General features: G+C 37.9%; 1 pseudogene; it reads right to left on the reverse strand.

The window, feature by feature from the left end:
• Positions 1 to 8,815: 8,815 nt before the first annotated feature.
• Positions 8,816 to 12,044, reverse strand: LOC122294845 (annotated as a pseudogene).
• Positions 12,045 to 12,677: the final 633 nt, after the last annotated feature.

The following is a 12,677-nucleotide window of genomic DNA, read 5'->3' on the forward strand; positions in this document are numbered from 1 at the left end:
TAGATATTTCCTTGACAACATCCTCATTTTCTTGCTAAAACTGTACCAAAAACTCTAGTTGTGTAATTGGCAGATTGAATGTCATGGTTTAAGTCACTAGTTACACGGGGAGCCATTCGGACTAGAATGCTGGATAATGATTAAGGTTAAAAAAGAAGTGCTTGGTTTTGTTGATTAGTAATTCGATCTGAAGTAGTACTCCTATAGTACTATAATGTGGTACCCACGTTGTTTGTATTCCAGGGAAATTTTGAACCAAACGAATTTACATGATGTGCCCAATACGTTTAAGATATTTATGTCATGTACGTTTGTTTTCCACTTTTTTTTTTTTATAATATCATAGGAGTTGTATTCATAGCAAAGTTCTAATACAAAAGGGGATAGTATCCAAAGAAGAGATGCTACCAATGATGCTAAGTGCATCTTTACTAAGCGCATGAGCAATAGTGTTGCTAGCTCTAACAATGTGCTTTACAGACCATGATGTAAAAGAGTCTAGAGTTGTTTTAATGTCACTAATTAGTGTCCCCACATAGGACTCAACATTTGAGCTGGCATTAAGGTAGTTGACAACTTAAAGGTAGTCTCCCTCCAATATGGGATCATTCCAGCCCAGTGATTTGCAGAAAAGGGAGGCTTCAAGTGCTGCATATGTTTTTGCTAGCAGAGGATCTGGGAAAAGGTCTCTGGTTTTCCTCAATGTTGCTCTAACCTGGCCTTCACTGTGACGCCCCCAAAATCCCCACGCCCGAACAGGGGGAAATTGAGACGTCCGGATGGTGACAACCCGGGTCACCACCCCAACGACGGGTGCCGAGTGTGTGCAAGGCAGCAAAAGTGTACAGAGAAACACACAGCGGATAAGATAGTCATAACTAAGTACCAGAATTTTTCTTAACATAATACAAGCTGTTTAAAACGTACATAGATAAAATATTACATATACCACAAATACAGTTTTAAACAAATAAAAAGATAACATCAGCAACCCGGCAGAGCCGCATCCTCGGGCTCAGCCTCTTCCTCCTCAACTTCATCTCCTGCACCAAAAGCTACGGAACCACGAATGGTACCGCAGGTAAGTAAAACCCAAACACTACCAGATAAAAACACATATAACTCAAACAAGATGCATGAAACATGCCCAATGCACAAACCCGTAAAACACAAGTTTTCCACGCACGCCAAAAGACACATCTGACATCTCAAACCATTATCCAATTTTAACCGTATGCACCATGACCTCCCCTAGGGGTCATCCGCACACCCTGGCTCCAGTGTCACACCGCAGAGTACCGCCACGCATGTGACACCCAACGAGCGATGCCCAGTTCCGCGCCCCGCGCGTGCGTAGCCAAGCATCCTCTAGCCCTCGCCAGCGAAGGGCCACGGAGTCGGTGAGTAGGCCGATGCCCGGTTCCGCGCCCGGCGCGTTCGTAGCCAAGCACCCCCCTAGTCCCGCTCCCATTATCGCTTTCGATAACTCAGGGGACATCACTCAGTTTATTCCGCTCCCGAGTGACCAGAGGAGCTCCACCGAGATAATAACCCATCCCGGCTTGGGCTCGTGATACACACGCACCCGCAACACACTCACGCCACGACACAGGCTTTTCTCATAAACCCACAACACACGTGCATGCATCATGTAATGCCATAACAAAGCACATTAAAATGATCCAATCACATAAATCAAATAATCAAGCAACTCCATCCTCCATCCATCCGACCCCCGAAACTCCTCGGACTCAGTCCGGAATCAACAACCAACAACAGATAATAAAATAAATTGAATGAGCAATATATATTTAAATCTGAAAATAGGGTTTGGAAAATACTTACAGCGCTATACGGCAATTTTAGAAAACACGAGGCGTTGCAAACGGCGGAAAAACAGCAACGTCACAGTGAAAATTCACTGTGGCCGTGGGTCCGAAAAACCCACTTTTGAACGGGGACAAACTAGGTCACGAAATTGATAGGGAATGGTCTAGGGATGGTTGTGAAGCTATTGGAAGTGACGGACGGCCGTGGGTGGCGGCGGAATGGCCGGAAATGGCCGGATTACCCAAAACGGAAACTAAGCTCGTAGGAGCTGTTCCGGTGGTCGTTGGAGGCCGGAAATAGGTGGGTTAGGACGGCAAGGAGTCGGTGATGAAGTGGTGAAGAAATGGTGGCCGGAGGTGGAGCGACGGCGGCGGATCAGAGCAAAATCCGTGCGCCCTTTGGAAGCTTTTTCCGGCCAAATGGCCGGCCGGTTGGGGGTGGGTTTTGGAGGGAAGGTAGACCGGAAGGAGAGGAAGAGAATGGGACCGGTGGGAGGCCGAACGGTGGCCGGACGGCGGCGGTAGGGCTTAGGGAAGGTGACGCCGGCGTAGGGAGAGAGAGAGAAGAGAGAGAGAGCACGGGGGGGGGTCCGAGTCGAGCGGGAGAGAGGAGAGAGAAAAAAGAGAAAAAAGAAAAAGAAGAAAAAAGAAAAGAAGGGAAAAAGAAAAAAGGAAAAAGAGAAAAAGAAAAAAAGATGTGAAAAGAAATAAGGTCCAGTCCTCACTCCGGGAAAAAGAAACAAACCGCCAAAAAGATTAAAACCACAAAAACAACTAAAAGAAATAAAACACAACCTCAAATAAATTAAAATAAATTAAAAACCGACTTTAAAAACGCAAATAAAATAAAATAAAATATCTGATATATTAATTAAAATAAAAACAAATATTTCAGCGAAAATACACTTAAAAGCGGGTCATCACATTCACTATCCCTGATAACCACACCAATGCAGCATCCCAGTTGACTTTTAGCTTGCCTCATGGTGGGGCTATCCATTAAGGGGGCATACTCTGATTGTTTAGAATGGAGTTTGCAGGCAGGTGGAGTTGAGTGAGGTCTTGCTTCAGTTGTTTAACTTCCTAGATGAGAGAATTTGGATGTTGGAAGGTTTGCTTGAAGATGAATTCATTTCTCCTTTTCCAAATTTTCCATGTTGTTAAGGCAAAGGATACCATATCATCATCTTCGAGTTCCTCAATGAGGGTTTCCACAAGATTGGTGAAAGTGTGGGATAGTAGGTTTGCCTTCTGAAGTCCTCTTTCACTAATGCACCAGACATCTTAGGCTGAGGGGCAAGACCAAATGGCATGTGTAATGGTTTTAGGCTGAGTGAGACAGATTGGGCAAGAACTATCAATGATGATCTTTCTCTGCAGAAGCTTGGCTTTGTTGGGAAGCCCATCAAGACATGCCCTCCATAGGAAAGTTTTTGCAGCAGGTGGTATTTGGAGATGCCATATTTTTGTCCAGGGTCTATCTTCTCTTGTGTCCTCTGAGGGCTGTCCCAAGAATTGGTTAGATAGTGTATTCTTTAAATGGTATGCACTCCTGACAGTGAATTCTCTTGACTTGGTACACCTCCAGATTAGCTTGTCTGGTTTGATAGAGGGCTGAGGGGAATTCTCATTATGATGGCCACTTCTTCTTGATTAAAGATGGCATTGATCAGTTGTTGGTTCCATTGGTTGGACTGCTTATCAATGAGCATTGCCACACTTGTGTCTGCAGGTAGAAATTTGAGTGGGGTCTGGGGCCTGAAGGTAGATTCTTTTGGGAACCACTTGTCTAGCCAAATTCTGGTGTTTTCACCATTGCCAATACGCCAGATTAGACCACTGTCGAGTAGAGGGATGGCAAAAACAAAACTTTGCCAGAGGTAGGAAGAGTTTGAGCCTGTTTGAGCTGAGAAAAGGTTGTGTCCCTTGTAGTACTTTTGTTTCAAAACTCGAGCAGCAAGGGAGGTTGGAGAGGAGAGGTGTCTCCAACATTGCTTAGCTAGAAGGGCATTATTAAAGTTCTCAAAATCTTTCAGGCCTAAGCCTCCTGATCTCTTTGATTTGCTCATTTGTTTCCAAGCTATCCAGTGAATTTTTTTGTTGTTGAGCCTATTGTCCCCACCAGAAGGATCTTACTTGTTTGCTGAGTTCATGGAGTAAGTTCTTTGACAGTTTGAAGATGCCCATGCTACAGGTAGGTATTGATTGGATCACTGCTTTAATCAAGGTTTCTTACCTGCTTGAGACAGAAGTTTGGTCTTCTAGCTACTGAGTTTTGACTGAACTTTGTCAAGGATACCCTTCAAGGCTTGACCTCTAGCTCTCCCTACTAGAGAGGGAAGACCTAGGTATTTTTCATAAGGGGGAAGTCACTTCACTTCCTGATTGTTTAGTCACATATTTATAGCAGCTTTTCCTGTCATTTAGTTATATTTTTTAATTAACTAGTTTCAGGGGGATCCTCCCCCCGAACCCCCTGTTTCATGGGGCACATCCCCCGAATCCCTACTATGCTCGTGATAATGTCCCTTGTTTATGCTCTAGTGTTGCTACTGAAGAAAATTGAAGTTTTTTTCTTTGTTCAGTCTTTGCCCTGATGCTTACTCATATGACTCCAAGAGGTAATAGAGGTGACTCCACTCGATTGGGTTAGCCTTGCAGAATAATAGAGAGTCATCTGCAAAGAGAAGGTGGTTGATGTACAAGTGATTCTTCTTGATAGGAAGGCCAGCGATGACACCCATTTTTTCTGCATTGTCAAGAAGGCAGCTCAGTGCTTCAGTGCACAAAATGAAGAGGTAAGGGGATATTGGATCCCCTTGCCTTATTCCTCTAGTTGGCTTGAATGATGGTTGGGATATTCCATTTATAAGCAAAGAGTAGGAAACTGAGGTGACACAATTCATTATGAGAGAGATCCAAGGGGTTATGAATCTCATGGTTTTCATGATAGTTTCTAGGAATTGCTATTCTATTTTGTTATAGGCTTTCCTCATGTCGAGTTTTAAAGCCATGCAGCCCTCCCTGCCTTTCAATCTGGCTTTCACTGTGTGCAATGATTCAAAAGCTACAATTACATTGTTTGTAATTAGTCTCCTAGGTACAAAAGTTGTTTGAGTTGGGGAGATGATCTCAGGCAATATGGACTTTAGTCTATTAGCTAGAACTTTGGCAATTATTTTGTAGAAGACATTGCATAGGCTTATAGGTCTAAAATTAGAGACCTGGGAGGGATTTTGCTTCTTGGGAATGAGAGCTATGAGAGTCTCATTGAGTTGATTGTTCCAATGGTTCCCATTCAGGACTGCAAGAGCAGCTTCAATTACTTTTTGGCCCACTGAATTCCAATGCTTCTGATAAAACAAAGCTGGAAAACCATCAAGACCAGGTGATCCTATAGGGTTCATGCTTAGAATTGCTTCTCGAATCTCCTCAACAGTGAAAGCTTGAGATAGGTAGGTGTTCATCTCATCTGTTACTACTTTCTTCATTAATGCCAGGCATTCTTCAATTCTTGTTGGGCACGATATAGTGAACAAATCTTTGAAAAATAGCTGGAAAATTTGACTAATGGTGTGAGGATCCTTTGATTCTTGGCCAGAACTAGATAGGATCTTGGTTATGGTGTTGGTTTTCCTTCTTTGGCTTGCACACTTGTGAAAAAAGGTTGTGTTTCTGTCTCCTTCATTTAACCATACATGTTTTGCCCTCTGCTGCCATTTCAGGTTTTGATCATCCAAAATTGAGTTAATTTCTTGCTGCACCCCTCTGATCTCCTCAGTTACTGAACCATCATTCTGTTCTTGTAGGAAATTTAGAAGTTCAGATTTGTCTTTTAGGTTCTGACTATGGTTTTGGTATTTTTGGCTACTCCATGCTTTCAATTCCCTTTGACATGTCTTGAGGTTTTGCAGGATGCTATTCAGAGGCCCATGCTGTGGGGTTGGTGAGTTCCAAATCTTGTGTCTATAAGGGTAGAACATTCCTCTTGCTTGGACCAAGATGACTCAAATCTGAAAGGCCTTTTTTTTTGGTTGGATTAGGGATGGGGGTTTGATTTGGACAAATAGAGGTATGTGATCAGACTGTGAGCATGAAAGGTGTTACACTGCATAGGTATCTAAAAGGTTTAACCAAGGGGAATTCCCACAGGCCCTATCAAGTCTCTCTTTGGTAAACTGGCTCCCTTCTTGATTATTAGTCCATGTAAATCCGTCACTCGTGTAGCCTAGATCAAAGAGACCACATTCATTAAGTGCTTTTCTAAATTTAACTAGTTGACTGTAGGGTCTAATAGATGCCCCTAACTTTTCCTTCTGGTGAATGATCTCATTGAAGTCGCCTAGATAGAGCCAAGGGATGTGAGACTCAGGGGTTAAGGCATTAAAAAGTCTCCAACTTTCAATTCTTTGTGAAGTCCTAGGGTGGCCATAGAAGCCAGTGACCTGCCATATTAAGTTCTCACTTGGCATTTTGACAAGGGCTGAGATATGCCAATTAGTATAGTTCAAAAGATCAATATCCACATCTGAGTTCCATAACATGGCCATGCCACCACTTTTCCCTCTACTATCAACACTGAAGCAGTGGTCAAACCCCACTTTGTATTTGATTTTTTCCATCTTGATTCTATTGCACTTAGTTTTAATGAGAAAACTAAGTTGGGATGCTTTTGCTTCACCAAATGGCGAAGTTCATCAACTGTTCAAGGGTTTCTAAGCCCTCGACAATTCCAACTCAAGCAATTCATTGGGGCTGGTGGGATTGCATTGCAGTCTCCACCATAAAATTATATTTTTGGCTCGAAACAGATGTGAGTTGAGGCTTAACTTTCTTGTTTGTTCTACTAGAACTAGTGGTCATCATGTCTGTTACTGGTCTTTTTGCAGGGCCTATCAAAGGAGGTGTTGGTATCTTATTGGATATATCTGAGAGGACGTTGCCATTGCCTCTGGCTTTCCTTTTCCAATGACCATTTTTTTCGAGACAGGAGTTTTTGGGAGCTGAATTCTCAATGTCAACTATAGTGGTGTCATAGATATGGCCAAGATTAAAGAACATTGAAAGGTTTAGTCCTAATGGATGGTCAGACTGCTCCATAGCCTCGTTGACAATAATTGAACCAGAAGGGGTAGGGGACTAACAAGTTTGTCAGGTGCCTTGGAAAAGTTATGCTGAGGTTTACTGTGCAAAGAGGTTAGGTGGTGTGTCACAGGTTCCATAGCAGCAGAGGTGCTGTTTTCAGTAGCTTGGAGCTGAGCTTTTTGTTGTACAACACCTTTTCCAACAAGTATGGTAGCATCCTGAACTGCTTCCCTCGGTACATGTGTCTCTGTGATGTCAGGAAATGGGTGTTCACGACTTCTTGGACTTATGACATCTTCTTCGGGTCTGCTCCTCCATGGAGGTTCCTGCTAGTTGGTTTCAGTAGAGCCACCATATTTCTTGGGGGTTTGGCTGTTGGTCATAGATGCAGAGCCACGAAGCCAATGTCCATATTGAAGCTTGTCCTAAGCTTGTTGAGCTAGAGCTGAGCAGGTTGCTTTCCCATGCATTAAGAGACCACACTTGAAACAGATATTTGGCAAGCGCTCATATTTAAAATCTATCCAGTGTTGCCTATCACCTAGTCTAATAAAACGACCTCTTGGAAAAGGATTGGTGATGTTGAGTTCTACCTTGGATCTTAGATAGCTTCCCCAGCCAAAACCTGCACCATCTACCTTGATATCTAGCACTCTTCCCAGGCTAGATGCCATGAGACTACCCACCTCTTTGTTCATTCTTGCAAAGGAGAGGTTGTGGAACTGAATCTAGAAAGGCTCCTTCTTGAACTGTATCTCTGATGGGGAGAGAGTGGCATCAAATTCACTTAGACATATGAGATGTCAATCGAATGACCAGGGTCTTCCTTTCAGCACCTTCTCTTTATTAGCCATAAGTTGGAATTCCATAAGGAATTTATTCAGACCAAAGTCTTTGAAAGTGAGCCATCCCTCGGGGTTTCTTGCTTTTGCTAAGGTGGTTTTAAAAGCTTCTTTGTTCATGGTTCTATCATTGAAGACCATTGCCAGGAGGTAGTACTCATCTTTTGAACTTGTTGGCCTAGCTAGCTCTTCAGTCATGACAATCTCATCTTGCTCTATATCAGTGAGCTTTAGTGACTCCCATCTGTGGGAGAATTCTTCATCCATCTTTCTCGTAATTTTTGATACTCACAGTAGTGAGACACAGACTTTGACTTAGGCAAAGCAAGAGATCTCAAGAAGATAAAACAACCTCACCTTGCGGAGAGGAGAAAAACCTCACCCTGTTGGAGCAGGAGAGATAGATCAACAGTCAAGTTTTTGGTCTTAAATACAATATACTTATTTGTTTAAAATATTTATGTCATGCACTTTGTTTTCCACTTTATGACCTAACCAACTTCAAATTATCATGATATATAGCTCTTAATCAGCAATTCATTAGGGAAAATCTCGATTCAATTACTATGCTGTCACACAATTATCCACTCTGTTGGAGCAGGAGAGATAGATCAACAGTCAAGTTTTTGGTCTTAAATACAATATACTTATTTGTTTAAAATATTTATGTCATGCACTTTGTTTTCCACTTTATGACCTAACCAACTTCAAATTATCATGATATATAGCTCTTAATCAGCAATTCATTAGGGAAAATCTCGATTCAATTACTATGCTGTCACACAATTATCCACCTTGCTAATACCCTATATATAACTTAAATTATAGTAATTAGAAAACCTCTTTATAAATAATAATATACTCGATTCAAGATTAGAAACCGAATATGCTATTAATGTTTAATTATTCATCATGGCCCCACGAATTTATTATTTAGATCTCAACGTACAAACATTACGATTGGCAATAAATATGTTTGGAATTTGGGAATAGAAGCAGGGGCAAAATGGGAATGTTTAGAAATGTGAAAAAGACTAACAAATTAGTCGGCAAAGGAAGAAACAGAAGCAATAGAATGGAATTTGAGAATATGAGCAGGGGCAAAATTAGAAAAAAAATGTTAGATGAAAAGAGTGTTCATCCAACACTCGCGGCACTTATACATATAGTAGATGTATGCTTGGAAAAAAGATAACCATAATGTTTTTGTTCTTAGTTGATGAACTTTTGAATCCTATCTAGGTAAGTTGCATTGGTTATGCTATAACCCCCATCCACGACTAGATTGAGCCCACTCACGTACTTGGACTCCTCACTCGCCAAGAACAAAGCTGCCCCTGCCACATCTCCTACTTCCAAAATTGCACCTTTCAAATTTGCCCCAGAGGATACAATCTCTTCTGCCTTTTTTTCTTGGTCTGTTAATCCCATCGCTTTTAGGACCATAGGAGTGGCCACAGTATGTGGTGATATGCAATTGACTCTAATTCCATACTGAGCCAACTCAACACATAAATTCTTTGTTACTCCCACAACGGCATGCTTGGACGCCGTGTAGATGTGTGAGGTCAATCCATGTGACTATGTTGTAGAGCTTGCGGTGAATAGAATGGTGCCCCTTTTTGCTGGAATCATTACTTTGGCCGCGTGTTTTGCCCCCAAAAATGACCCCAAGACATTCACATCAAAAATTCTCTTGTAAACCTTCTGCTCGACGGCTAAGATGTCTGCTTTGCTTTGGCCAAGACAACCAGCATTATTGAACATTATGTCGAGTTTTCCATGCTTCAACACCGCAGTATTAACAGCATTTTTGGACATCAGACTCGCTAGTGACATCACAATGAATGTAGGAAATGGCACCATTGATGCTTTTGTCTTGGCAAACTGAGAAACCAAGCTCGTCTTGGATGTCAGCAATGATGATCTTTGCACCATGTTCAGCGAATGGTCTTGCCGTAGCCTTGCCAATTCCACTTGCACCTCCAGTTATCAAAGCAACCTTGCCTGCTAATCTGCAGATTCCAAATTTTATTACTGGAAATTTCAAATAACACAGCTAATGATATAAAATATGGAGAGAGGGAATAATAAAAAAGGAAATTAATGCAAATAGGTAGTAAAAGCTTTGCTTTTCATTATTACCTCTTAGCAATGGGAGCTAGCAAGGATGCGCTGTTCATATTTATTATTAGTTCTGATGTCGTTGGCCGATTGCTAATTTGAAGTGAGGATATGATCTTGCCTATGATGTTTTGTACGGAGAGAACTCAAATGTTGCAGTTAAGAAAAGTCACAACATTGACTAAGGATAGGTTTAAGTATTGAGAAGTATTGTGAATAATAATAAAAAGTAATAAATAATAATAAAAATATATAAATAATAATAATAAAATAATAAATAGTAATAATAAATGCAGATAATACTTTCAATACAGCCTAAAAGATGATAATTGGTCCTATTATATATAAATATATATATATTGCAACATGCGCAAGTTTACTTAGCAACGTGCTGTGAAAATAAGTTATAAATAACATCTATATAAAGTATATAATCTTCTTTTCAAAGAGAAAATTTATAATATATCATTTCAAATCTTCGAATGTTATTAAACAAAAATAATCCATTCTAACAAATACAAAAGAAAATAGAAAAATAATGAAAATAAAAACAGAAACCGCTGGCTTTCATAAAGTGCTCCTAGGTCGTGTTGCAAGCAATGTCATCACAGCAATCCAGAACAAATCAAACCGAATAAAAAATAAATAAATGAACTGTGATTTTTACTTTCTTGCCAATCCTGTAAATATTATTAAAATTTTGTTTATAAATATATTTTAATTACTAATTTATGTATTAATATTGATATATAAAATATATATTTAGAGAAATAATGTAAATTAAAAATAAAAATAATTTTTATGAGATAAAAAAAAAATTCTTACGAGGTAGAAAATTTTTCAGATTTTACTATTTAGGAAAAGTTAAGATATTGTTTGGTAATAAAAAATTTTCATTTCATCATTATAATTTTTTTAAATTTTTATATAAAATATAATAAATAATTCAATTTTTTTTAATTTTTTTAAATCTCAAAATAATAATAATACTAAAATATAATATTTTAATATTTTATCTTAAATTTAAAATTTTCATCCACTCACTGATTGTTTGTGATTTTTTTAGATATTTAAAAAGGCTAATAATAATAAAAAAAATTAAAAAATTAAAAATTAAATCTCGATTATCTAAATGACGTGACTGACAGACTGGTACTGACAATAATGACTCTTTTTTTCACCGAGGCATGAGTAACCTAAGGGACAAGTGACAAAAATTTTTCCTATTTTTCTCACACGGACTGAGCAGAACACGAAAGAATGCGAAAATATAATAAGTCATGTAACAATTTCTTCAATCAACTATAAATATAAATGATAGAAAGAAAATTTTTAATTATGTATTGATATATGCATTAATTTAATATAATTAATTAAAAAATAATTTTATTAAAAATCATACTAAATTTTGAGTATAAAAAAATTAATATTAATACACTACGATTACGATTTTACTTGTTAGTAATAATAAATATATATATATATACATAAATATAATATAAACAAAAAATGGATGACAGCAATGTCATAAAATATTATCCAACTTGTATATGGAAATTAGATAAACAGATGAAATGAACTGTAAAGATAAATAACAAAAACCAATAGCGCAATCCCTTCTTTTCCAGAACTTGCGTTCAAATTGATCTGAACGAACGAACAATCAAACAAACAAACAAACAAACAAGTAAAATTATAATTTTTCAAATAAACCGCAAATATAAATCACCAAACGGACACAAAACCTCACATAAACGGACACAAAACAACGGAGAAGTGGGAAAACACTCTTCAACACTGTCCTGCCTCGATAGAAGATTAGATATAGGAAGAAGAAAAATATTTATAAATACATTTAAATATAAATATAAATATAAATGAAAAAATGGATAAAAAAACAGAATGAACTATAAAGATAAATAACAAAAATCAACAGCTTACCTTTTTTTTCCCTGACCGATTTCTCAGCAACCAAGCAGCAACGAAGCAAACGTTGCGCTCAAAATGAAATAAAGCAACCAAGCACCGATTTCTCAATGGACGTTTGGGGCTAGCCTTCGAAAAATGCTAAGGGTCAGGTTAACTCGCTGCAGGGAAATCACTGTTTAGGACTACAAAAGTCGTTTTGGTAAGAGCTTTTGAAAGTACAGGTATGAGTTTTAGATAGGGTACTTACTACGCCCGCACGGTGGCAATTTAATCCGGGTACCTACCAAAACTAGAATAATATATATAAATATTTTTTGTTTCACTTTTATAAAAAAATTTTATTAATATATTAACAAAATAGTTGATATAAAAACATTCATATAATATATTAAACAAAAAAAATATAAAGTATTTAAAATTATAACTTGTATTTTTTTAAATAGATAAAATCATCAAGTATTGAATCTAAATTAAAATTTTTAATTATTTCTCTCTCAATATAGATAATGAAAAGACGTTAGAAATACTATTGGTTATAATTATAATTGTTTTTTAAAAAATTAATTTATAATAAAAATATGTATTTTATTTTATATAAGATGTATTTTATTTATTTCATTTTTATATTAGATTAAATCTTATAGAAGAGTCAAAATAATTTTCAAAATTTTCAAAGAAGGGATCAATACATGATAAATTAATATTATTTTATTAAATTAAAAAAATTAACATATATATTTTTATTTTCAAATTTCTTGACCCCCCTCCAACGTGACTTTGTTGTTGTGCCTATAGAAGTTTTGAGAATCCTCAATGAATAGGAATATTTTTTTAAAATTTTTTCAAACATTTTTTAAAACATTTTAAA

The sequence above is a fragment of the Carya illinoinensis genome, chromosome 14 (assembly GCF_018687715.1).
Source record: "Carya illinoinensis cultivar Pawnee chromosome 14, C.illinoinensisPawnee_v1, whole genome shotgun sequence".
NCBI lineage: Eukaryota > Viridiplantae > Streptophyta > Magnoliopsida > Fagales > Juglandaceae > Carya > Carya illinoinensis.